Source organism: Colletes latitarsis, unplaced genomic scaffold, assembly GCF_051014445.1.
Source record: "Colletes latitarsis isolate SP2378_abdomen unplaced genomic scaffold, iyColLati1 scaffold0006, whole genome shotgun sequence".
NCBI classification, from domain to species: Eukaryota; Metazoa; Arthropoda; class Insecta; order Hymenoptera; family Colletidae; genus Colletes; species Colletes latitarsis.
In genome coordinates this window covers 5,382,739-5,409,466 of record NW_027488366.1, presented here as the reverse complement: position 1 = coordinate 5,409,466, position 26,728 = coordinate 5,382,739, and positions in this window count along the sequence as shown.

Here is a 26,728-nt window from a genome sequence, read left to right as displayed (position 1 = left end):
CCGCATCTAGCTCATGATTTTGCCTTTTCCGCATACTTGTAGGCCAGATCCTTGGTTTTCTCTGGTTTGAATCACGTAGTAATGTGGTACCACAGCGAAACAGTCAACTAAACCTGGTTTCGATCAATATTTTAGAGGATAACAACGGTCACGTCTGGGTTAGGTCTGGGTTATGTCCGTATCTGGCTCATGATTTTGCCTTCTTGGCATACTTGTTGGCCAGATCCTTGGTTTTCTCTGGTTTGGATCACGTAGTAATGTGGTACCACAGCGAAACAGTCAACTAAACGTGGTTTCGATCAATATTTTAGAGGATAACAATGGTCACGTCTGGGTTAGGTCTGGGTTATGCCCGCATCAGGCTCATGATTTTGCCTTTTCCGCATACTTGTAGGCCATATCCTTAGTTTTCTCTGCTTTGAATCACGTAGTAATGTGGTACCACACAGTAACAGCCAATTAAACCTGGATTCGGTCAGTATTTTAGTCGGTAAAACCGGTAAGGTCTGGATTAGGTCTGGGTTATGCCCGCATCTGGCTCATGATTTTGACTTCTTCGCATACTTGTAGGCCAGATCCTTGGTTTTCTCTGCTTTGAATCACGTAGTAATGTGGTACCACACAGTAACAGCCAATTAAACCTGGATTCGATCAGTATTTTAGTCGGTAACACCGGTTAGGCCAGGGTTAGGTCTGGGTTATGCCCCCGTCTGACTCAAGATTTTACCTTCTTCGCATAGTTGTTGGACAGATCCTGGGTTTTTTCGGGCTTGTATCACGTAGTAATGTGGTACCACACTGAAACAGTCCATTAATCTTGGTTTCGATCAATATTTTAGAGAATAACACCGGTTAGGTCTGGGTTAGGTCCGGGTTATGGCCGCATCTGGCTCATGATTTTGCCTTTTCCGCATACTTGTAGGCCATATCCTTAGTTTTCTCTGCTTTGAATCACGTAGTAATGTGGTACCACACAGTAACAGCCAATTAAACCTGGATTCGGTCAGTATTTTAGTCGGTAAAACCGGTAAGGTCTGGGTTAGGTCTGGGTTATGCCCGCATCTGGCTCATGATTTTGACTTCTTCGCATACTTGTAGGCCAGATCCTTGGTTTTCTCTGGTTTGAATCACGTAGAAATGTGTTACCACAGTGAAACAGTCAATTAAACCTGGTTTCGATCAATATTTTAGAGGATAACACCGGTTAGGTCTAGTTTAGGCCTGTGTTATGCCCACACCTCGCTCATGATTTCGCCTTTTTCATGCACTTGTAGGCCAGATCTTTAGTTTTTTCGGATTTGAATCATATAGTAATGTGGTACCACACTGAAACAGTCAATTAAATCTGGATTCGGTCGGTATTTTAGTCGGTAACACCGGTTAGGTCTGGGTTAGGTCTGGGTTACGCCCGCATCTGGCTCATGATTTTGCCTTTTCCGCATACTTGTACGGCAGACCCTTGGATTTCTCTGGTTTGAATCACGTAGTAATGTGGTACCACACTGAAACAGACAATTAAACCTGGCTACGATCAATATTTTAGAGGATAACACCAGTTAGGTCTGGGTTAGGTCTGGGTTATGCCCGCATCTGGCTCATGATTTTGCCTACTTCGCATACATGTTGTACAGGTCCTGGGTTTTTTCGGGTTTGAATCACGTAGTAATGCGGTGCCACACAGTGACAGTCAATTAAACCTGGATTCGGTCAGTATTTTAGTCGGTAACACCGGTAAGGTCTGGGTTAGGTCTGGGTTATGCCCGCATCTGGCTCATGACTTTGCCTTCTGCGCATACTTGTAGGCCAGATCCTGGGTTTTTTCGGGTTTGAATCACGTAGTAATGTGATACCACACTGAAACAGACAATTAAACCTGGTTTCGATCAATATTTTAGAGGATAACACCGGTTAGGTCGGGGTAAGGTCTGGGTTATGGCCGCATCTGGCTCATGATTTTACCTTCTTCGCAAATTTGTTGGCCAGATCCTGGATTTTTTCGGGTTTGAATCACGTGGTATTGAGGTACCACACTGAAACAGACAACTAAACCTGGTTTCGATCAATATTTTAGAGGATAACACCGGTTAGGTCTGGGTTAGGTCTGGGTTATTCCCGCATGTGGCTCATGATTTTGCCTTTTCCGCATACCTGTTGGCCAGATCCTTGGTTTTCTCTGGTTTGAATCACGTAGTAATGTGGTACCACACTGAAACAGACTATTGAACCTGGTTTCGATCAATATTTTAGAGGATAACACCGGTTAGGTCTGGGTTAGGTCTGGGTTATGCCCGCATCTGGCTCATGATTTTGCCTTCTTCGCAAATTGGTTGGCCAGATCCTGGATTTTTTCGGGTTTGAATCACGTAGTATTGTGGTACCACACTGAAACAGACAATTAGATCTGGTTTCGATCAATATTTTAGAGGATAACACCGGATCGGTCTGGGTTAGGTCTGGGTTATGCCCGCATGTGGCTCATGATTTTGCCTTTTCCGCATACCTGTTGGCCAGATCCTTCGTTTTCTCTGGTTTGAATCACGTAGTAATGTGGTACCACAGTGAAACAGTCAACTAAACCTGGTTTCGATCAATATTTTAGAGGATAACAACGGTCACGTCTGGGTTAGGTCTGGGTTATGCCCGCATCTGGCTCATGATTTTGCCATCTTGGCATACTTGTTGGCCAGATCCTTGGTTTTCTCTGGTTTGAATCACGTAGTAATGTGGTACCACAGCGAAACAGACCATTAAACTTGGTTTCGATCAATATTTTCTAGGATAAAACCGGTTAGGTCTGGGTTAGGTCTGGGTTATGCCCGCATCTCGCTCATGATTTTGCCTTCTTGGCATACTTGTAGGCCAGATCCTTGGTTTTTTCGGGTTTGAATCACGGAGAAATGTGGTACCACACTGAAACAGACAGTTAAACCTGGTCTCGATCAATATTTTAGAGGATAAAACCGGTTAGGTCTGGGTTAGAAATGGGTTATGCCCGCATCTGGTGGATGATTTTGCCAACTTCGCATACTTGTTGGACAGGACCTGGGTTTTTTCGGGTTTGAATCACGTAGTAATGTGGTGCCACACTGAAGCAGTCAATTAAACCTGGTTTCGATCAATATTTTAGAGGATAACACCGGTTAGGTCTGGGTTAGGTCTGGGTTATGACCGCATCTGGCTCATGATTTTGCATTCTTCGCATACTTGTAGGCCAGATCCTGGGTTTTTTCGGGTTTGAATCACGTAGTAATGTGGTACCACACTGAAACAGCCAATTAAACCTGGTTTCGATCAATATTTTAGAGGATAACACCAGTTATGTCTGTGTTAGGTCTGGGTTATGCCCGCATGTGGCTCATGATTTTGCCTTTTCCGCATACTTGTAGGCCATATCCTTGGTTTTCTCTGCTTTGAATCACGTAGTAATGTGGTACCACACTGAAACAGCCAATTAAACCTGGTTTCGATCAATATTTTAGTCGGTAAAACCGGTTAGGTCTGGGTTAGGTCTGGGTTATGCCCGCATCTCGCTCATGACTTTGCCTTCTGCGCATACTTGTAGGCCAGATCCTGGGTTTTTTCGGGTCTGAATCACGTAGTAATGTGATACCACACTGAAACAGACAATTAAACCTGGTTTCGATCAATATTTTAGAGGATAACACCGGTTAGGTCGGGGTAAGGTCTGGGTTATGGCCGCATCTGGCTCATGATTTTACCTTCTTCGCAAATTTGTTGGCCAGATCCTGGATTTTTTCGGGTTTGAATCACGTAGTATTGAGGTACCACACTGAAACAGACAACTAAACCTGGTTTCGATCAATATTTTAGAGGATAACACCGGCTGGTCTGGGTTAGGTCTGGGTTATTCCCGCATGTGGCTCATGATTTTGCCTTTTCCGCATACCTGTTGGCCAGATCCTTGGTTTTCTCTGGTTTGAATCACGTAGTAATGTGGTACCACACTGAAACAGACTATTGAACCTGGTTTCGATCAATATTTTAGAGGATAACACCGGTTAGGTCTGGGTTAGGTCTGGGTTATGCCCGCATCTGGCTCATGATTTTGCCTTCTTCGCAAATTGGTTGGCCAGATCCTGGATTTTTTCGGGTTTGAATCACGTAGTATTGTGGTACCACACTGAAACAGACAATTAGATCTGGTTTCGATCAATATTTTAGAGGATAACACCGGATCGGTCTGGGTTAGGTCTGGGTTATGCCCGCATGTGGCTCATGATTTTGCCTTTTCCGCATACCTGTTGGCCAGATCCTTCGTTTTCTCTGGTTTGAATCACGTAGTAATGTGGTACCACAGTGAAACAGTCAACTAAACCTGGTTTCGATCAATATTTTAGAGGATAACAACGGTCACGTCTGGGTTAGGTCTGGGTTATGCCCGCATCTGGCTCATGATTTTGCCATCTTGGCATACTTGTTGGCCAGATCCTTGGTTTTCTCTGGTTTGAATCACGTAGTAATGTGGTACCACAGCGAAACAGACCATTAAACTTGGTTTCGATCAATATTTTCTAGGATAAAACCGGTTAGGTCTGGGTTAGGTCTGGGTTATGCCCGCATCTCGCTCATGATTTTGCCTTCTTGGCATACTTGTAGGCCAGATCCTTGGTTTTTTCGGGTTTGAATCACGGAGAAATGTGGTACCACACTGAAACAGACAGTTAAACCTGGTCTCGATCAATATTTTAGAGGATAAAACCGGTTAGGTCTCGGTTAGAAATGGGTTATGCCCGCATCTGGTGGATGATTTTGCCAACTTCGCATACTTGTTGGACAGGACCTGGGTTTTTTCGGGTTTGAATCACGTAGTAATGTGGTGCCACACAGTAACAGTCAATTAAAGCTGGATTCGGTCAGTATTTTAGTCGGTAACACCAGACAGGTCTGGGTTAAGTCTGGGTTATACCCGCATCTGGCTCATGGTTTTGCCTTGTCCGCATTCTTGTTGGCCAGATCCTGGGCTTTTTCGGGTTCGAATCACGTAGTAATGTGGTACCACAGTGAAACAGTCAATTAAACCTGGTTTCGATCAATATTTTAGAGGATAACACCGATTAGGTCTAGTTTAGGCCTGTGTTATGCCCACACCTCGCTCATGATTTCGCCTTTTTCATGTACTTGTAGGCCAGATCTTTAGTTTTTTCGGGTTTGAATCATATAGTAATGTGGTACCACACTGAAACAGTCAATTAAATCTGGATTCGGTCGGTATTTTAGTCGGTAACACCGGGTAGGTCTGGGTTAGGTCTAGGTTACGCCCGCATCTGGCTCATGATTTTGCCTTTTCCGCATACTTGTTGGCCAAATCCTTGGTTTTCTCTGGTTTGAATCACGTAATAATGTGAAACAGTCAATTAAACCTGGTTTCGATCAATATTTTAGAGGATAACACCGGTTAGGTCTAGGATAGGCCTGGGTTACGGCCGCATCTCGCTCATGATTTTGCCTTTTTCTTATACTTGTTGGTCAGATCTTGTGTTTTTTCGGGTTTGAATCATACAGTAATGTAGTACCACATTGAAACAGTCGATTAAACCTGGTTTCGGTCAGTATTTCAGTCGGTAACACCGGTTAGGTCTGGGTTAGGTCTGGGTTATACTCGCATCTGGCTCATGATTTTGCGTTTTCCGCATACTTGTTGGCCAGATCCTTGGTTTTCTCTGGTTTGAATCACGTAATAATGTGGTACCACAGTGAAACAGTCAATTAAACCTGGTTTCGATCAATATTTTAGAGGATAACACCGGTTAGGTCTAGTTTAGGCCTGTGTTATGCCCACATCTCGCTCATGATTTTGCCTTTTTCATGTACTTGTAGGCCAGATCTTGAGTTTTTTCGGGTTTGAATCATATAGTAATGTGGTACCACACTGAAACAGTCAATTAAACCTGGATACGGTCAGTATTTTAGTCGGTAACACAGGTTAGGTCTCGGTTAGGTCTGGTTTATGCCCGCATCTGGCTGATGATTTTACATTCTTCGCATACTTGTTGGCCAGATCCTTGGTTTTCACTGGTTTGAATCAGGTAGTAATGTGGTACCACACTGAAACAGACAATTAAACTTGTTTTCGATCAATATTTTAGAGGATAAAACCGGTTAGGTCTGGGTTAGGTCCGGGTTATGCCGCATCTGGCTCATGATTTTGCCCTCTTCGCATACTTGTTGGCCAGATCCTTGGTTTTCTCTGGTTTGAATCACGTAGTAATGTGGTACCACACTGAGACAGCCAATTAAACCTGGATTCGGTCAGTATTTTAGTCGGTAACACCGGTAAGGTCTGGGTTAGGTCTGGGTTATGCCCGCATCTGGCTCATGATTTTGCCTTCTGCGCATACTTGTTGGCCAGATCCTTGGTTTTCGCTGGTTTGAATCACGTAGTAATGTGGTACCACATTGAAACAGTCTATTAAACCTGGTTTCGATCAATACTTTAGAGGATAAAACCGTTTAGGTCTGGGTTAGGTATGGGTTATGTCCACATCTGGCTCATGATTTCGCATTTCCGCATTCTTGCTGACCAGCACCTTGGTTTTATCTTGTTTGAATCAGGTAGTAATGTGGTACCACACTGAAACAGACAATTAAACTTGTTTTCGATCAATATTTTAGAGGATAAAACCGGTTAGGTCTGGGTTAGGTCCGGGTTATGCCCGCATCTGGCTCATGATTTTGCCTTCTTCGCATACTTGTTGGCCAGATCCTGGGTTTTTTCGGGTTTGAATCACGTAGTAATGTGGTAGCACACTGAAGCAGTCAGTTAAACCTGGTTTCGATCAATATTTTAGAGGATGACACCCGTTAGGTCTGGGTTAGGTCTGTGTTATGCCCGCATCTGCCTCATGATTTTGCCTTCTTCGCATACTTGTTGGCCAGATCCTGGGTTTTTTCGGGTTTGAATCACGTAGTAATGTGGTACCACACTGAAACAGACAATTAAACTTGTTTTCGATCAATATTTTAGAGGATACAACCGGTTAGGTCTGGGTTAGGTCCGGGTTATGCCCGCATCTGGCTCATGATTTTGCCCTCTTCGCATACTTGTTGGCCAGATCCTTGGGTTTCTCTGGTTTGAATCACGTAGTAATGTGGTACCACAATGAAACAGACAATTAAACCTGGTTTCGACCAATATTTTAGAGGATAACACCGGTTAGGTCTGGGTTAGGTCTGGGTTATGCCCGCATGTGGCTCATGATTTTGCCTTTTCCGCATACCTGTTGACCAGATCCTTGGTTTTCTCTGGTTTGAATCACGTAGTAATGTGGTACCACACTGAAACAGACTATTGAACCTGGTTTCGATCAGTATTTTAGAGGATAACACCGGTTAGGTCTGCGTTAGGTCTGGGTTATGCCCGTATCTGGCTCATGATTTTGCCCTCTTCGCAAATTTGTTGGCCAGATCCTGGATTTTTTCGGGTTTGAATCACGTAGTATTGTGGTACCACACTGAAACAGACAATTAAACCTGGTTTCGATCAATATTTTAGAGGATAACACCGGTTAGGTCTCGGTTAGGTCTGGGTTATGCCCGCATGTGGCTCATGATTTTGCCTTTTCCGCATACCTGTTGGCCAGATCCTTGGTTTTCTCTGGTTTGAATCACGTAGTAATGTGGTACCACATTGAAACAGTCAATAAAACCTGGTTTCGATCAATATTTTAGAGGATGACACCCGTTAGGTCTGGGTTAGGTCTGTGTTATGCCCGCATCTGCCTCATGATTTTGCTTTCTTCGCATACTTGTTGGCCAGATCCTGTGTTTTTTCGGGTTTGAATCACGTAGCAACGTGGTACCAAACAGTTACAGTCAATTAAGCCAGGATTCGGTCAGTATTTTAGAGGATAACACCGGTTAGGTCTGGGTCAGGTCTGGGTTATGCCCGCATGTGGCTCATGATTTTGCCTTTACCGCATACCTGTTGGCCAGATCCTTGGTCTTCTCTGGTTTGAATCACGTAGTAATGTGGTACCACACTGAGACAGCCAATTAAACCTGGTTTCGATCAATATTTTAGAGGATAAAACCGTTTAGGTCTGGGTTAGGTCTGGGTTATGACCGCATCTGGCTCATGATTTTGCATTCTTCGCATACTTGTAGGCCAGATCCTGGGTTTTTTCGGGTTTGAATCACGTAGTAATGTGGTACCACACTGAAACAGCCAATTAAACCTGGTTTCGATCAATATTTTAGAGGATAACACCGGTTATGTCTGTGTTAGGTCTGGGTTATGCCCGCATGTGGCTCATGATTTTGCCTTTTCCGCATACTTGTAGGCCATATCCTTGGTTTTCTCTGCTTTGAATCACGTAGTAATGTGGTACCACACTGAAACAGCCAATTAAACCTGGTTTCGATCAATATTTTAGTCGGTAAAACCGGTTAGGTCTGGGTTAGGTCTGGGTTATGCCCGCATCTCGCTCATAATTTTGCCTTCTTCGCATACTTGTTGGCCAGATCCTGGGTTTTTTCGGGTTTGAATCACGTAGTAATGTGGTACCACACTGAAACAGACAATTAAACCTGGTTTCGATCAATATTTTAGAGGATAACACCGGTTATGTCTGTGTTAGGTCTGGGTTATGCCCGCATGTGGCTCATGATTTTGCCTTTTCCGCATACTTGTAGGCCAGATCATGGGTTTTTTCGGGTTTGAATCACGTAGTAATGTGGTACCACACTGAAACTGCCAATTAAACCTGGATTCGGTCAGTATTTTAGTCGGTAAAACCGGTTAGGTCTGGGTTAGGTCTGGGTTATGCCCGCATCTCGCTCATAATTTTGCCTTCTACGCATACTTGTAGGCCAGATCCTTGGTTTTCTCTGGTTTGAATCACGTAGTCATGTGGTACTACACTGAAACAGTCAATGTAACCTGGTTACGATCAATATTTTAGAGGATAACACCGGTTAGGTCTGGGTTAGGTATGGGTTATGTCCACATCTGGCTCATGATTTTGCCTTTTCCGCATTCCTGTTGACCAGAACCTTGGTTTTATGTTGTTTGAATCAGGTAGTAATGTGGTACCACACTGAAACAGACAATTAAACTTATTTTCGATCAATATTTTAGAGGATAAAATCGATTAGTTCTGGGTTAGGTCCGGGTTATGCCCGCATCTGGCTCATGATTTTGCCTTCTTCGCAAATTTGTTGGCCGGATCCTGGATTTTTTCAGGTTTGGATCACGTAGTATTGTGGTACCACACTGAAACAAACAACTAAACCTGGTTTCGATCAATATTTTAGAGGATAACACCGGTTAGGTCTGGGTTAGGTCTGGGTTATGCCCGCATCTGTCTCATGATTTTGCCTTGTTCGCATACTTGATGTCCAGATCCTGTGTTTTTACGGGTTTGAACCACATAGTAACGTGGTACCAAACAGTTACAGTCAATTAAGCCTGGATTCGGTCAGCATTTTAGAGGATAACACCGATTAGGTCTGGGTCAGGTCTGGGTTATGCCCGCATGTGGCTCATGATTTTGCCTTTTCCGCATACTTGTTGGCCAGATCCTTGGTTTCCTCTGGTTTGGATCACGTAGTAATGTGGTACCACACCGAAACAGCCAATTAAACCTGGTTTCGATCAATATTTTAGAGGATAAAACCGTTTAGGTCTGGGTTAGGTATGGGTTATGTCCACATCTGGCTCATGATTTTGCATTTCCGCATTCTTGCTGACCAGCACCTTGGTTTTATCTTGTTTGAATCAGGTAGTAATGTGGTACCACACTGAAACAGACAATTAAACTTGTTTTCGATCAATATTTTAGAGGATAAAACCGGTTAGGTCTGGGTTACGTCCGGGTTATGCCCGCATCTGGCTCATGATTTTGCCTTCTTCGCATACTTGTTGGCCAGATCCTGGGTTTTTTCGGGTTTGAATCACGTAGTAATGTGGTACCACACTGAAGCAGTCAATTAAACCTGGTTTCGATCAATATTTTAGAGGATGACACCCGTTAGGTCTGGGTTAGGTCTGGGTTATGCCCGCATCTGCCTCATGATTTTGCCTTCTTCGCATACTTGTTGGCCAGATCCATGGTTTTTTCGGGTTTGAATCACATAGGAATGTGGTACCACGAAATAACAGTGAATTAAACCTGGATTCGGTCAGTATTTTAGTCGGTAACAACGGTTAGGCCTGCGTTAGGTCTGGGTTATGCCCTCATCTAACTCATGATTTTACATTCTTCGCATACTTGTTGCACAGATCCTGGGGTTTTTCGGGTTTGATTCACGTAGTAATGTGGTACCACACTGAAACAGTCCATTAAACCTGGTTTTCGATCAATATTTTAGAGGATAACACAGGTTAGGTCTGGGTTAGGTCTGGGTTATGACCGCATCTGGCTCATGATTTTGCATTCTTCGCATACTTGTAGGCCAGATCCTGGGTTTTTTCGGGTTTGAATCACGTAGTAATGTGGTACCACACTGAAACAGCCAATTAAACCTGGATTCGGTCAATATTCTAGAGGATAACACCGGTTATGTCTGGGTTAGGTCTGGGTTATGCCCGCATGTGGCTCATGATTTTGCCTTTTCCGCATACTTGTAGGCCAGATCATGGGTTTTTTCGGGTTTGAATCACGTAGTAATGTGGTACCACACTGAAACAGCCAATTAAACCTGGATTCGGTCAGTATTTTAGTCGGAAAATCCGGTTAGGTCTGGGTTAGGTCTGGGTTATGCCCGCATCTCGCTCATAATTTTGCCTTCTTCGCATACTTGTAGGCCAGATCCTTGGTTTTCTCTAGTTTGAATCACGTAGTAATGTGGTACCACATTGAAACAGTCTATTAAACCTGGTTTCGATCAATATTTTAGAGGATAAAACCGTTTAGGTCTGGGTTAGGTATGGGTTATGTCCACATCTGGCTCATGATTTTGCCTTTTCCGCATTCCTGTTGACCAGAACCTTGGTTTTATCTTGTTAGAATCAGGTAGTAATGTGGTACCACACTGAAACAGACAATTAAACTTGTTTTCGATCAATATTTTAGAGGATAAAACCGATTAGTTCTGGGTTAGGTCCGGGTTATGCCCGCATCTGGCTCATGATTTTGCCTTCTTGGCATACTTTTTGGCCAGATCCTTGGTTTTATCTTGTTTGAATCAGGTAGTAATGTGGTACCACACTGAAACAGACAATTAAACCTGGATTCGGTCAATATTTTAGAGGATAACACCGGTTATGTCTGGGTTAGGTCTGGGTTATGCCCGCATCTCGCTCATAATTTTGCCTTCTTCGCATACTTGTTGGCCAGATCCTTGGTTTTCTCTGGTTTGAATCACGTAGTAATGTGGTACCACACTGAGACAGCCAATTAAACCTGGATTCGGTTAGTATTTTAGTCGGCAACACCGGTTAGGTCTGGGTTAGGTCTGGGTTACGCCCGCATGTGGCTCATGATTTTGCCTTTTCCGCATACCTGTTGACCAGATCCTTGGATTTCTCTGGTTTGAATCACGTAGTAATGTGGTACCACACTGAAACAGACTATTGAACCTGGTTTCGATCAGTATTTTAGAGGATAACACCGGTTAGGTCTGGGTTAGGTCTGGGTTATGCCCGTATCTGGCTCATGATTTTGCCCTCTTCGCAAATTTGTTGGCCAGATTCTCGATTTTTTCGGGTTTGAATCACGAAGTATTGTGGTACCACACTGAAACAGACAATTAAACCTGGTTTCGATCAATATTCTAGAGGATAACACCGGTTAGGTCTGGGTTAGGTCTGGGTTATGCCCGCATGTGGCTCATGATTTTGCCTTTTCCGCATACCTGTTGGCGAGATCCTTGGTTTTCTCTGGTTTGAATCACGTAGTAATGTGGTACCACATTGAAACAGTCAATTAAACCTGGTTTCAATCAATATTTTAGAGGATAAAACCGGTTAGGTCTGGGTTAGAAATGGGTTATGTCCACATCTGGCCCACGATTTTGCCTTCTTCGCATACTTGTTGGCCAGATCCTGTGTTTCTTCGGGTTTGAATCACGTAGCAACGTGGTACCAAACAGTTACAGTCAATTAAGCCAGGATTCGGTCAGTATTTTAGAGGATAACATCGGTTAGGTCTGGGTCAGGTCTGGGTTATGCCCGCATGTGGCTCATGATTTTGCCTTTTCCGCATACCTGTTGGCCAGATCCTTGGTCTTCTCTGGTTTGAATCACGTAGTAATGTGGTACCACACTGAGACAGCCAATTAAACCTGAATTCGGTCAGTATTGTAGTCGGTAACACCGGTAAGGTCTGGGTAAGGTCTGGGTTATGCCCGCATCTGGCTCATGATTTTGCCTTTTCCGCATACTTGTAGGCCAGATCCTTGGTTTTTTCTGGTTTGAATCACGTAGTAATGTGGTACCACACCGAAACAGTCAACTAAACCTGGTTTCGATCAATATTTTAGAGTATAACAACGGTCACGTCTGGGTTAGGTCTGGGTTATGCCCGCATCTGTCTCATGATTTTGCCTTCTTGGCATACTTTTTGGCCAGATCCTTGGTTTTATCTTGTTTGAATCAGGTAGTAATGTGGTACCACACTGAAACAGACAATTAAACTTGTTTTCGATCAATATTTTAGAGGATAACACCGGTTAGGTCTGGGTTAGGTCCGGGTTATGCCCGCATCTGCCTCATGATTTTGCCTTCTTCGCATACTTGTTGGCCAGATCCTTGGTTTTTTCGGGTTTGAATCACATAGGAATGTGGTACCACGAAATAAAAGTGAATTAAAGCTGGATTCGGTCAGTATTTTAGTCGGTAAAACCGGTTAGGTCTGGGTTAGGTCTGGGTTATGACCGCATCTGGCTCATGATTTTGCATTCTTCGCATACTTGTAGGCCAGATCCTGGGTTTTTTCGGGTTTGAATCACGTAGTAATGTGGTACCACACTGAAACAGACAATTAAACCTGGTATCGATCAATATTTTAGAGGATAACACCGGGTATGTCTGGGTTAGGTCTGGGTTATGCCCGCATGTGGCTCATGATTTTGCCTCTTCCGCATTCCTGTTGACCAGAACCTTGGTTTTATCTTGTTTGAATCAGGTAGTAATGTGGTACCACACTGAAACAGACAATTAAACCTGGTATCGATCAATATTTTAGAGGATAACACCGGGTATGTCTGGGTTAGGTCTGGGTTATGCCCGCATGTGGCTCATGATTTTGCCTTTTCCGCATTCCTGTTGACCAGAACCTTGGTTTTATCTTGTTTGAATCAGGTAGTAATGTGGTACCACACTGAAACAGACAATTAAACTTGTTTTCGATCAATATTTTAGAGGATAACACCGATTAGGTCTGGGTCAGGTCTGGGTTATGCCCGCATGTGGCTCATGATTTTGCCTTTACCGCATACTTGTTGGCCAGATCCTTGGTTTTCTCTGGTTTGAATCACGTAATAATGTGAAACAGTCAATTAAACCTGGTTTCGATCAATATTTTAGAGGATAACACCGGTTAGGTCTAGGATAGGCCTGGGTTACGGCCGCATCTCGCTCATGATTTTGCCTTTTTCATATACTTGTTGGTCAGATCTTGTGTTTTTTCGGGTTCGAATCACGTAGTAATGTGGTACCACAGTGAAACAGTCAATTAAACCTGGTTTCGATCAATATTTTAGAGGATAACACCGATTAGGTCTAGTTTAGGCCTGTGTTATGCCCACACCTCGCTCGTGATTTCGCCTTTTTCATGTACTTGTAGGCCAGATCTTTAGTTTTTTCGGGTTTGAATCATATAGTAATGTGGTACCACACTGAAACAGTCAATTAAATCTGGATTCGGTCGGTATTTTAGTCGGTAACACCGGTTAGGTCTGGGTTAGGTCTGGGTTACGCCCGCATCTGGCTCATGATTTTGCCTTTTCCGCATACTTGTTGGCCAAATCCTTGGTTTTCTCTGGTTTGAATCACGTAATAATGTGAAACAGTCAATTAAACCTGGTTTCGATCAATATTTTAGAGGATAACACCGGTTAGGTCTAGTTCAGGCCTGTGTTATGCCCACATCTCGCTCATGATTTTGCCTTTTTCATGTACTTGTAGGACAGATCTTGAGTTTTTTCGGGTTTGAATCATATAGTAATGTGGTACCACACTGAAACAGTCAATTAAACCTGGATTCGGTCAGTATTTTAGTCGGTAACACAGGTTAGGTCTGGGTTAGGTCTGGTTTATGCCCGCATCTGGCTGATGATTTTACATTCTTCGCATACTTGTTGGCCAGATCCTTGGTTTTCACTGGTTTGAATCACGGAGTAATGGGGTACCACACTGAAACAGTCAATTAAACCTGGATTCGGTCAGTATTTTAGTCGGTAACAACGGTTAGGCCTGCGTTAGGTCTGGGTTATGCCCTCATCTATCTCATGATTTTACCTTCTTCGCATACTTGTTGCACAGATCCTGGGTTTTTTCGGGTTTGAATCACGTAGTAATGTGGTACCACACTGAAACAGCCAATTAAACCTGGATTCGGTCAGTATTTTAGTCGTTAAAACCGGTTAGGTCTGGGTTAGGTCTGGGTTATGCCCGCATCTCGCTCATAATTTTGCCTTCTTCGCATACTGGTAGGCCAGATCCTTGGTTTTCTCTGGTTTGAATCACGTAGTACTGTGGTACTACACTGAAACAGTCAATGAAACCTGGTTTCGATCAATATTTTAGAGGATAACACTGGTTAGGTCTGGGTTAGGTATGGGTTATGTCCACATCACGCTCATGATTTTGCCTTTTCCGCATTCCTGTTGACCAGAACCTTGGTTTTATCTTGTTTGAATCAGGTAGTAATGTGGTACCACACTGAAACAGACAATTAAACTTGTTTTCGATCAATATTTTAGAGGATGAAACCGATTAGGTCTGGGTTAGGTCCGGGTTATGCCCGCATCTGGCTCATGATTTTGTCCTCTTCGCATACTTGTTGGCCAGATCCTTGATTTTCTCTGGTTTGAATCACGTAGTAATGTGGTACCACACTGAGACAGCCAATTAAACCTGGATTCGGTCAGTATTTTAGTCGGTAACACCGGTAAGGTCTGGGTTAGGTCTGGGTTATGCCCGCATTTGGCTCATGATTTTGCCTTTTCCGCATTCCTGTTGACCAGAACCTTGGTTTTATCTTGTTTGAATCAGGTAGTAATGTGGTACCACACTGAAACAGACAATTAAACTTGTTTTTGATCAATATCTTAGAGGATAAAACCGGTTAGGTCTGGGTTAGGTCCGGGTTATGCCCGCATCTGGCTCATGATTTTGCCCTCTTCGCATACTTGTTGGCCAGATCCTTGGTTTTCTCTGGTTTGAATCACGTAGTAATGTGGTACCACACTGAGACAGCCAATTAAACCTGGATTCGGTCAGTATTTTAGTCGGTAACACCGGTAAGGTCTGGGTTAGGTCTGGGTTATGCCCGCATCTGGCTCATGATTTTGCCTATTCCGCATTCCTGTTGACCAGAACCTTGGTTTTATCTTGTTTGAATCAGGTAGTAATGTGGTACCACACTGAAACAGACAATTAAACTTGTTTTCGATCAATATTTTAAAGGATAACACCGGTTAGGTCTGGGTTAGGTCTGGGTTATGCCCGCATGTGGCTCATGATTTTGCCTTTTCCGCCTTCCTGTTGACCAGAACCTTGGTTTTATCTTGTTTGAATCAGGTAGTAATGTGGTACCACACTGAAACAGACAATTAAACTTGTTTTCGATCAATATTTTAGAGGATAAAACCGGTTAGCTCTGGGTTAGGTCCGGGTTATGCCAGCATCTGGCTCATGATTTTGCCTTCTTCGCATACTTGTTGGCCAGATCCTGGATTTTCTCTGGTTTGAATCACGTAGTAATGTGGTACCACACTGAAACAGACAATTAAACCTGGTTTCGACCAATATTTTAGAGGATAACACCGGTTAGGTCGGGGTAAGGTCTGGGTTATGCCCGCATCTGGCTCATGATTTTACCTTCTTCGCAAATTTGTTGGCCAGATCCCAGATTTTTTCGGGTTTGAATCACGTAGTATTGTGGTACCACACTGAAACAAACAACTAAACCTGGTTTCGATCAATATTTTAGTCGGTAACACCGGTAAGGTCTGGGTTAGGTCTGGGTTATGCCCGCATCTGGCTCATGAGTTTGCCTTTTCCGCATACTTGTAGGCCAGATCCTGTGTTTTTTCGTGTTTGAACCACATAGTAACGTGGTACCAAACAGTCAATTAAGCCTGGATTCGGTCAGTATTTTAGAGGATAACACCGATTAGGTCTGGGTTAGGTCTGGGTTATGACCGCATCTGGCTCATGATTTTGCATTCTTCGCATACTTGTAGGCCAGATCCTGGGTTTTTTCGGGTTTGAATCACGTAGTAATGTGGTACCACACTGAAACAGCCAATTAAACCTGGATTCGGTCAATATTTTAGTCGGTAAAACCGGTTAGGTCTGGGTTAGGTCTGGGTTATGCCCGCATCTCGCTCATAATTTTGCCTTCTTCGCATACTTGTTGGCCAGATCCTGGGTTTTTTCGGGTTTGAATCAAGTAGTAATGTGGTACCACACTGAAACAGACAATTAAACTTGTTTTCGATCAATATTTTAGAGGATAACACCGGTTAGGTCTGGGTTAGGTCTGGGTCAGGTCTGGGTTATGCCCGCATGTGGCTCATGATTTTGCCTTTTCCGCATACCTGTGGGCCAGATCCTTGGTCTTCTCTGGTTTGAATCACGTAGTAATGTGGTACCACACTGAGTCAGCCAATTAAACCTGGATTCGGTCAGTATTGTAGTCGGTAATACCGGTAAGGTCTGGGTTAAGTCTGGGTTATGCCCGCATCTGGCTCATGATTTTGCCTTTTCCGCATACCTGTGGGCCAGATCCTTGGTCTTCTCTGGTTTGAATCACGTAGTAATGTGGTACCACACTGAGACAGCCAATTAAACCTGGATTCGGTCAGTATTGTAGTCGGTAATACCGGTAAGGTCTGGGTTAAGTCTGGGTTATGCCCGCATCTGGCTCATGATTTTGCCTTTTCCGCATACTTGCAGGCCAAATCCTTGGTTTTCTCTGGTTTGAATCACGTAGTAATGTGGTACCACAGCGAAACAGTCAACTAAACCTGGTTTCGATCAATATTTTAGAGTATAACAACGGTCACGTCTGGGTTAGGTCTGGGTTATGCCCGCATCTGGCTCATGATTTTGCCTTCTTGGCATACTTTTTGGCCAGATCCTTGGTTTTATCTTGTTTGAATCAGGTAGTAATGTGGTACCACACTGAAACAGACAATTAAACTTGTTTTCGATCAATATTTTAGAGGATAACACCGGTTAGGTCTGGGTTAGGTCTGGGTTATGCCCGCATCTGCCTCATGATTTTGCCTTCTTCGCATACTTGTTGGCCAGATCCTTGGTTTTTTCGGGTTTGAATCACATAGGAATGTGGTACCACGAAATAACAGTGAATTAAACCTGGATTCGGACAGTATTTTAGTCGGTAACAACGGTTAGATCTGGGTTAGGTCTGGGTTATGACCGCATCTGGCTCATGATTTTGCATTCTTCGCATACTCCCCTCAGGGGCTGCCAGCCTTTCAGCTGCAGTACGGGCTTAACGAACCCGGGGTACCCGAGTCATACACACACCGTAAGCCTCCTGTTGGTCGTCACAACGACCCATTCACAATTCCCTATTGGTTTTGTGAATGGTACGTGACGGCAGGAGGAACGGGGGTCTTGGCTTAACCGCCTGGGCCACGAGTATGGCGACTCTATAAAATCGCCCTCCAATCCTAAGCTATGGTGCGCGGCGATGGGATGCATGGTTGGGGGAGGAGGCCCAATCCCAAGCGACCACCTCCGGGGAACCTGCCGAACCCCCGGAGTATTAGGCTTACCCGGGTAAGGCGGCTCTGCCCGGGTGGACCTTTATTTCCGACCATCTCGTGGGATTTTTTATGGACTCAGAAAATAAAATGGGGATGGGGCGGGTTTTGTCGGTTGGGGAGGACGGAGACGGGGTTGGGGTTAGGGTGGCGGCGCTCGCGCCCCACTCAGCGCCAGGTCCGGCTTCGTGGAGGGTGGAGGAGGACGACGAGACGGCGTCGGTCTCGTCCTTCTCCTCCAGCACGAGCCACATAGGCTCTAAGAGGAAGAGGACGGGGCAGGCCGTCGTCGAGGTGGGCGGGGCGATGAGCCCGTCGGTGAGGCTGAGTTGCCTCAGGGACGAGGTGACCGAGGAGATATCGGAGAGGATCTCCTCGTCCCTGAGGCGGGTGGAGAAAGTCGCCGCTGCCTGCGCCTTTAAGGGGCAGAAAAGCGGTGGCGCGGAGGCCCTGAAGGCCGCGGCGGAGGAAATGAGGGAGGCGGCGCGGGAGCTCAGAGGGCGGAACGCCCGTCTGCAGCTCCTGTTGGAGGAGGAGCGACAGGGGAGGAGGAGGGCAGAGGCGCTGTGGAACAGCGCGGCCCTTCCTCCCATCCTCCCTCCTCCTCCACCGCCGCGTCCCTCGGCGGAGGTAAATAAGCGGAGTGCGGCGGCAGTGGTGCGGGGCACCGCGGGCCCCTCCACCCGCACTCCGCCCGTGAAGAAGTCCCCGTCCTCCTCAGAAGACGATCTTCTGAGGAGGATTGGGGACATGATTGATGGCAAGCTGGCCGCCTTCCGGGAGGAGCTCCTCGCCGGAAGAGCGGTCAGCAGGAAGGCGGTGCCTCCCCGACCTGTTCCAGTACAGTCGGGGAAGGCAATGAAGGGCGGAGTGAAGGCTCCGCCCAGCGTTGCGGCACCAGGGCCCCGGGTCGCGACCCCCAAGGGGGGTGGTGTACCCGTGGTCGCGGTGGTCGCGTCCTCCACGGCACCCTCCCAAGGGGGGGTGGCGTGGAGTGAGGTGGTGGGGCGGAAGGCGAAGCGGGCGGCGAGGAAGGCCTCGCAACCGCAGCCTCCGCCACCGCCGCCGGCGGCCAAGGTAAAGGCCGCGAAGGTCGGGAAGGCACGACCAGGTCGTCCCCCAAAAACGGCAGCGGTGACGCTGACCGTTGCGCAGGGGGGCGACCTGACCCTCGCGGAGGCGATGCGGCTCGCCAGGGAGAATATCTCCCTGGAAGAGCTGGGCATCGCCTCCGTGAGGGCGAAGAGGGCCGTGACCGGGGGTCTCTTGCTGGAGATCCCCGGTGCAGAAGGCGGCGCGAAGGCGGATCGTCTCGCCCAGAGGCTCCGGGAGCAGCTGGGCGAGCGAGGTGTCCGGGTCGCCCGGCCCACGAAGCGCACGGAGATGCGCGTTTGTGGGCTGGACGACTCGGTCAGCGCACAGGATGTGTCCCGTGCCCTTGCGAGGGCGGGGGACTGTCCTGTGGAGGATCTGCGGGTCGGAGAGATCCGCAGGTCGCCCTCCGGCCTCGGGTCGGTGTGGGCCCGGTGCCCCCTCTCCGCCGCCCGTAAGGTGGCGGAATCCGGGAGGGTGTTGGTGGGGTGGGTTTCGGCGCGAGTGGAAATCCTCGCGCCGCGCCCGCTCCAGTGTCACCGCTGCCTCGAATTGGGGCACGTGAGGCAGTGGTGCACCTCGCCGGTGGACCGCAGCGGTCAGTGTTACCGCTGCGGTGCCAAAGAGCACCGTGCGAGCCAGTGCTCGGCGGCCCCCCACTGCCCGTTGTGTGCGGACATGGGGAGGCCAGCCGATCACAGGGTGGGGAGCAAGAAGTGCTCCCCCCCCTCCCGGAAGGAGAGGAAGAGGCGGGCTGCACCGGCTCCGGTGCCGAGGGCGGTGGCATCGTCCTCGATGGAGGTGGACGGTGCTACGGGGACGGACGGCCGGGAGGAGGCTGGCGCGGCCATTAATTAATGCCGCCCCGCCTCCTCCTCCAGGCCAACCTCAACCACTGCCGCGCGGCACAGGACTTGATGTCCCAAGTCCTCGCGGAGTGGGGGGTTGGCCTGGCGGTCGCCGCCGAGCCGTACCGCGTCCCTGATCACCCTCATTGGGTGGGCGACGCGGACGGCTTGGTGGCGACGGTATGGGGAGGGGGCGACGGGTCCCCACCGTTCTCCTTGTTGGAGCGCGGTCGGGGATTCGTCGCCGTGGACTGGGGGGGAGTCGCTGTGGTGGGGTGCTACATTTCGCCCCGTAGCGGTCACGCTGCGTTCGAGCTGTACTTGGCCGAGGTCGCGGCATGCGTGCAGCGCTGCGCGGCCCGGCCGGTGCTGGTCCTGGGGGATTTTAATGCCAAGTCGGTGGCTTGGGGATCCCCCAGGACCTCCGTTCGCGGCGGGATCCTGGGCGATTGGGCGGCGGGGCTCGACCTCCGGGTATTGAACCGGGGGTCGGAGCACACATGCGTGCGGCGATATGGGGGGTCCATCGTGGATGTTGGATTCGCGACCCCCAACGCCGTGCGCATGGTGTCGGGTTGGCACGTGGTCGCGGGGGCAGAGACACTCTCCGATCACCGGTACATCCGGATGGAGGTCTCTGCCGCCGCGAGTGCATCCCGACACGGCCGCCTGCGTGGCACCCCACCACGCCGCTGGGCGCTTCGGCGCCTCGACAAGGACGCCCTGATGGCAGCTGCCCTCGCTGCAACTTGGCCGCAGGGAGCGGCCGAGTTGCCGAGCATAGAGGAGGAGGTCGCCCGGCTCGGAGCATTGGTCGCGGGTATTTGCGACGCGGCGATGCCTCGTGTCGGGCGGGCTTCTCCTCGCCGGGCGGTGTACTGGTGGTCGGACGCGATCGCGGAGTTGCGAGTCGCGACTGTCCGCGCCCGACGCCAGTACACCCGCGCGCGCCGTCGTCAACGTACAGGCGACGGCGTGGCGCGAGCGAGGGCAGCTGATGACCTGTATGGAGCATACCGCGTGGCGCGGGTTGCTCTGCAGGTCGCCATCAAACGGGCCAAGACCCGGGCATGGAAGGAGCTCCTCCAGACCCTTGATGACGATCCATGGGGGCGCCCATATAAGGTGGTGCTGAATAAGCTCCGCCCGTGGGCGCCCCCCGTCACCGAGGGTCTTGACCCCCGGCTGCTGGAGGACGTGGTCAATACACTCTTCCCAATTGGGGAGAGGGGACCGCGTCCTCCGGCGGCGGCGGCTGTCCCAGTGGAGTGGACGGCCGAACTGGGGGTCACGCAGGAGGAGCTGGCAGCGGCCATCAGACGGCTCGGGGTTCGTAACACGGCCCCGGGTCCGGATGGTGTGCCCGGCCGGGTTTGGGTCTTGACCCAGGGCGTCCTTGGGGCCGACCTCAGGCGGTTGTTCGACCGCTGCCTGAGGGACGGGCGATTCCCCCCCAGTTGGAAGGTGGCGAGGATGGTCCTCCTCCGGAAGGAGGGTCGGCCCGCGGAGTCTCCCTCCGCATACCGGCCCATTTGTCTCCTCGACGAGGTGGGCAAGCTCTTCGAGCGTGTGATTGCTGCCCGCCTCGTCGAGCACCTGTCGCGGGGTGATCCCGGTCTGGCCGACTGCCAGTTCGGTTTCCGGGGGGGCCGATCGACTATCGACGCGATAGGTCGTGTGAGGGCCCTCTCGGGGGCGGCCGTCTCCCGGGGAGGGGTGGCATTGGCAATATCCTTGGATATTGCCAATGCCTTTAACACCCTCCCCTGGGAAGAGATAAGGAGGGGACTCGAATATCATCGGGTCCCCCCTTGTCTCAGGGCGGTCGTCGGGGATTATCTCCGCGGCAGGTGGATCGAGTATCCGGGCCGGGATGGTGATATGCGGAGGGAGGTGTACTGCGGTGTTCCGCAGGGGTCGGTCCTCGGGCCACTCCTGTGGAACATCGCGTACGACTCGGTGTTGCGGGCCGGCCTCCCCGACGGCGTCAGCACGGTGTGTTATGCGGATGACACACTGGTGCTGGCCGTCGGGGCGCACTGGGGGAGGGCCATGCGTCGCGCGGAGGAGGGGTCGCAACGCGTCGTCGACCGGATCAGGGGGATGGGGATGACGGTGGCGGTCCATAAGACCGAGGTGATTGCGTTTCATTCACCTCGGCAGGATCCGCCACCCCCTCTGATCCGGGTGGGTGGGGCTGACATCGAGGTGAAGCCCCAGATCAGGTATCTAGGGCTGATCCTCGATAGCCACTGGCGTTTCGAGGAGCATTTCCGCTGCCTGGTCCCCCGGTTGGAAAGGATGGTTGCGGCTCTGGGCCGGATCCTGCCCAACCTGGGGGGCCCGGCGGGCCGAGTTCGTCGCCTCTATGTGGCAATGGTCCAGTCGGTGGCCCTATACGGGGCCCCCGTCTGGGCGGACGACCTGGCTGCCTCCCGGCGCGGCATGACTATGCTGCGTCGGGTGCAGAGGCGCATGGCGCTCAGGGTCGTCCGCGGGTATCGGACCATGTCACATGAGGCGGCGACGGTTCTAGCGGGGATGCCGCCCATGGACCTGCTCGCGCGGTCGCACGCGGTGATGTACCGGCACCGCGTCGACCGTCGCGCGGGGGTGGGGGCGGTCCCGGGCGGGCAGGAACCTGCTTGGGGCGATTTGAAGCGCCAGGCCCGGCAGTCCGTGTTGCTCGCGTGGCAGGAGCGGCTGGCTCTGCCAACCGCGGGGCACCGGACTGTCGGGGCGGTTCGGCCACTCCTGAAGGAGTGGCTGGACAGAGGCCATGGCAGCCTCACCTACCGGATGGCACAGGTATTTTCCGGGCATGGCAGCTTCGGAAGATACCTGTGCCGGATAGGGAAGGAGCCGACGGCGCGTTGCTGCCACTGCGACGCTGAGCAGGACACGGCGGATCATACCCTGGAGGTATGCCCCGCGTGGGAGGGGGAGCGCCGTGTCCTGGTCGGCGTCGTCGGGCGGGATGTCTCGCTACCGGGCGTGGTGCGCGCCATGCTCGGCAGCGAGGAGAAGTGGAGGGCCGTGGCCTCCTTCTGCGAGAACGTAATGTTGCAGAAGGAGGCCGCGGGGAGGGAGCGCGAGCTTCAGCGGCGGGCTGAAGCTCGCGCTCGTGCGGTGGCCCGAGGTCGTCGCCCGGTCGCGAGGCGTCGCGGGCGGCCGCCTCGGCGTGGCGGATGACCTAGGCTGGGAGGGGGGTCCTGAGGGGACCCTCCTCCCGCCAGGCGGCGCCGGGTCGGACCGGTTGGGGGTAGGAGTGCCTCCCCCTACCGGTCCGACGCAAGGGGAGGCACCCTCGGCGGTCTGGTGCGGCCATGAACGCCCGGCCGCCGAGGGGTGGAAACGGGGTCGCGGGCGGTTGCGAGTTGGGGCTCGCAGCCGCCACTAAACGCGGCCCCGGGACGGATAGCGGCGGGATGGAGTGGCCCCGTCCCGCCGCTATGAGGCAGTGTGTCTACTGGGGGGACCGATTGTCCCCCCGGGGGATGGGCGCGAAAGCGCGGGCACGGGGAGGATACCGGAAGAATGCTTCGAGCGATTCCCGGTATCCTCCCAAAGCGTGCCGAAGGGTCACCGTGGGGTTTTTTAGTGGGTAGGTCCCGCGCCTGTCGTTGTACGGGCGCGGGGAATCCCACACACCCCTCCCACCTCTCCCCAAGGAGGTGGGAGGGAGTCTTTCGAAGATTTTCCCCACGACAAAAAAAAAAAAAAAAAAAAAAAATTCTTCGCATACTTGTAGGCCAGATCCTGGGTTTTTTCGGGTTTGAATCACGTAGTAATGTGGTACCACACTGAAACAGCCAATTAAACCTGGATTCGGTCAATATTTTAGTCGGTAAAACCGGTTAGGTCTGGGTTAGGTCTGGGTTATGCCCGCATCTCGCTCATAATTTTGCCTTCTTCGCATACTTGTTGGCCAGATCCTGGGTTTTTTCGGGTTTGAATCACGTAGTAATGTGGTACCACACTGAAACAGACAATTAAACTTGTTTTCGATCAATATTATAGAGGATACAACCGGTTAGGTCTGGGTTAGGTCCGGGTTATGCCCGCATCTGGCTCATGATTTTGCCCTCTTCGCAAATTTGTTGGCCAGATCCTGGATTTTTTCGGGTTTGAATCATGTAGTATTGTGGTACCACACTGAAACAGCCAATTAAACCTGGTTTCGATCAATATTTTAGAGGATAACACCGGTTAGGTCTGGGTTAGGTCTGGGTTATGCCCGCATGTGGCTCATGATTTTGCCTTTTCCGCATACCTGTTGGCCAGATCCTTGGTTTTCTCTGGTTTGAATCACGTAGTAATGTGGTACCACATTGAAACAGTCAATAAATCCTGGTTTCAATCAATATTTTAGAGGATAAAACCGGTTAGGTCTGGGTTACAAATGGGTTATGTCCACATCTGGCCCACGATTTTGCCTTCTTCGCATACTTGTTGGCCAGATGCTGTGTTTTTTCGGGTTTGAATCACGTAGCAACGTGGTACCAAACAGTTACAGTCAATTAAGCCAGGATTCGGTCAGTATTTTAGAGGATAACACCGGTTAGGTCTGGGTCAGGTCTGGGTTATGCCCGCATGTGGCTCATGATTTTGCCTTTTCCGCATACCTGTTGGCCAGATCCTTGGTCTTCTCTGGTTTGAATCACGTAGTAATGTGGTACCACACTGAGACAGCCAATTAAACCTGGTTTCGATCAATATTTTAGAGGATAAAACCGTTTAGGTCTGGGTTAGGTATGGGTTATGTCCACATCTGGCTCATGATTTTGCATTTCCGCATACTTGTAGGCCAGATCATGGGTTTTTTCGGGTTTGAATCACGTAGTAATGTGGTACCACACTGAAGCAGTCAATTAAACCTGGTTTCGATCAATATTTTAGAGGATAACACCGGTTATGTCTGGGTTAGGTCTGGGTTATGCCCGCATGTGGCTCATGATTTTGCCTTTTCCGCATACTTGTAGGCCAGATCATGGGTTTTTTCGGGTTTGAATCACGTAGTAATGTGGTACCACACTGAAACAGCCAATTAAACCTGGATTCGGTCAGTATTTTAGTCGGTAAATCCGGTTAGGTCTGGGTTAGGTCTGGGTTATGCCCGCATCTCGCTTATAATTTTGCCTTCTTCGCATACTTGTAGGCCAGATCCTTGGTTTTCTCTGGTTTGAATCACGTAGTAATGTGGTACCACATTGAAACAGTCTATTAAACCTGGTTTCGATCAATATTTTAGAGGATAAAACCGTTTAGGTCTGGGTTAGGTATGGGTTATGTCCACATCTGGCTCATGATTTTGCCTTTTCCGCATTCCTGTTGACCAGAACCTTGGTTTTATCTTGTTTGAATCAGGTAGTAATGTGGTACCACACTGAAACAGACAATTAAACTTGTTTTCGATCAATATTTTAGAGGATAACACCGGTTAGGTCTGGGTTAGGTCTGGGTTATGCCCGCATCTGCCTCATGATTTTGCCTTCTTCGCATACTTGTTGGCCAGATCCTTGGTTTTATCTTGTTTGAATCAGGTAGTAATGTGGTACCACACTGAAACAGACAATTAAACCTGGATTCGGTCAATATTTTAGAGGATAACACCGGTTATGTCTGGGTTAGGTCTGGGTTATGCCCGCATCTCGCTCATAATTTTGCCTTCTTCGCATACTTGTTGGCCAGATCCTTGGTTTTCTCTGGTTTGAATCACGTAGTAATGTGGTACCACACTGAAACAGACTATTGAACCTGGTTTCGATCAGTATTTTAGAGGATAACACCGGTTAAGTCTGGGTTAGGTCTGGGTTATGCCCGTATCTGGCTCATGATTTTGCCCTCTTCGCAAATTTGTTGGCCAGATCCTGGATTTTTTCGGGTTTGAATCACGTAGTATTGTGGTACCACACTGAAACAGACAATTAAACCTGGTTTCGATCAATATTTTAGAGGATAACACCGGTTATGTCTGGGTTAGGTCTGGGTTATGCCCGCATGTGGCTCATGATTTTGCCTTTTCCGCATACTTGTAGGCCAGATCATGGGTTTTTTCGGGTTTGAATCACGTAGTAATGTGGTACCACACTGAAACAGCCAATTAAACCTGGATTCGGTCAGTATTTTAGTCGGTAAATCCGGTTAGGTCTGGGTTAGGTCTGGGTTATGCCCGCATCTCGCTCATAATTTTGCCTTCTTCGCATACTTGTAGGCCAGATCCTTGGTTTTCTCTGGTTTGAATCACGTAGTAATGTGGTACCACACTGAGACAGCCAATTAAACCTGGTTTCGATCAATATTTTAGAGGATAAAACCGTTTAGGTCTGGGTTAGGTATGGGTTATGTCCACATCTGGCTCATGATTTTGCATTTCCGCATACTTGTAGGCCAGATCATGGGTTTTTTCGGGTTTGAATCACGTAGTAATGTGGTACCACACTGAAGCAGTCAATTAAACCTGGTTTCGATCAATATTTTAGAGGATAACACAGGTTAGGTCTGGGTTAGGCCTGGGTTATGACCGCATCTGGCTCATGATTTTGCATTCTTCGCATACTTGTAGGCCAGATCCTGGGTTTTTTCGGATTTGAATCACGTAGTAATGTGGTACCACACTGAAACAGCCAATTAAACCTGGATTCGGTCAATATTTTAGAGGATAACACCGGTTATGTCTGGGTTAGGTCTGGGTTATGCCCGCATGTGGCTCATGATTTTGCCTTTTCCGCATACTTGTAGGCCAGATCATGGGTTTTTTCGGGTTTGAATCACGTAGTAATGTGGTACCACACTGAAACAGCCAATTAAACCTGGATTCGGTCAGTATTTTAGTCGGTAAATCCGGTTAGGTCTGGGTTAGGTCTGGG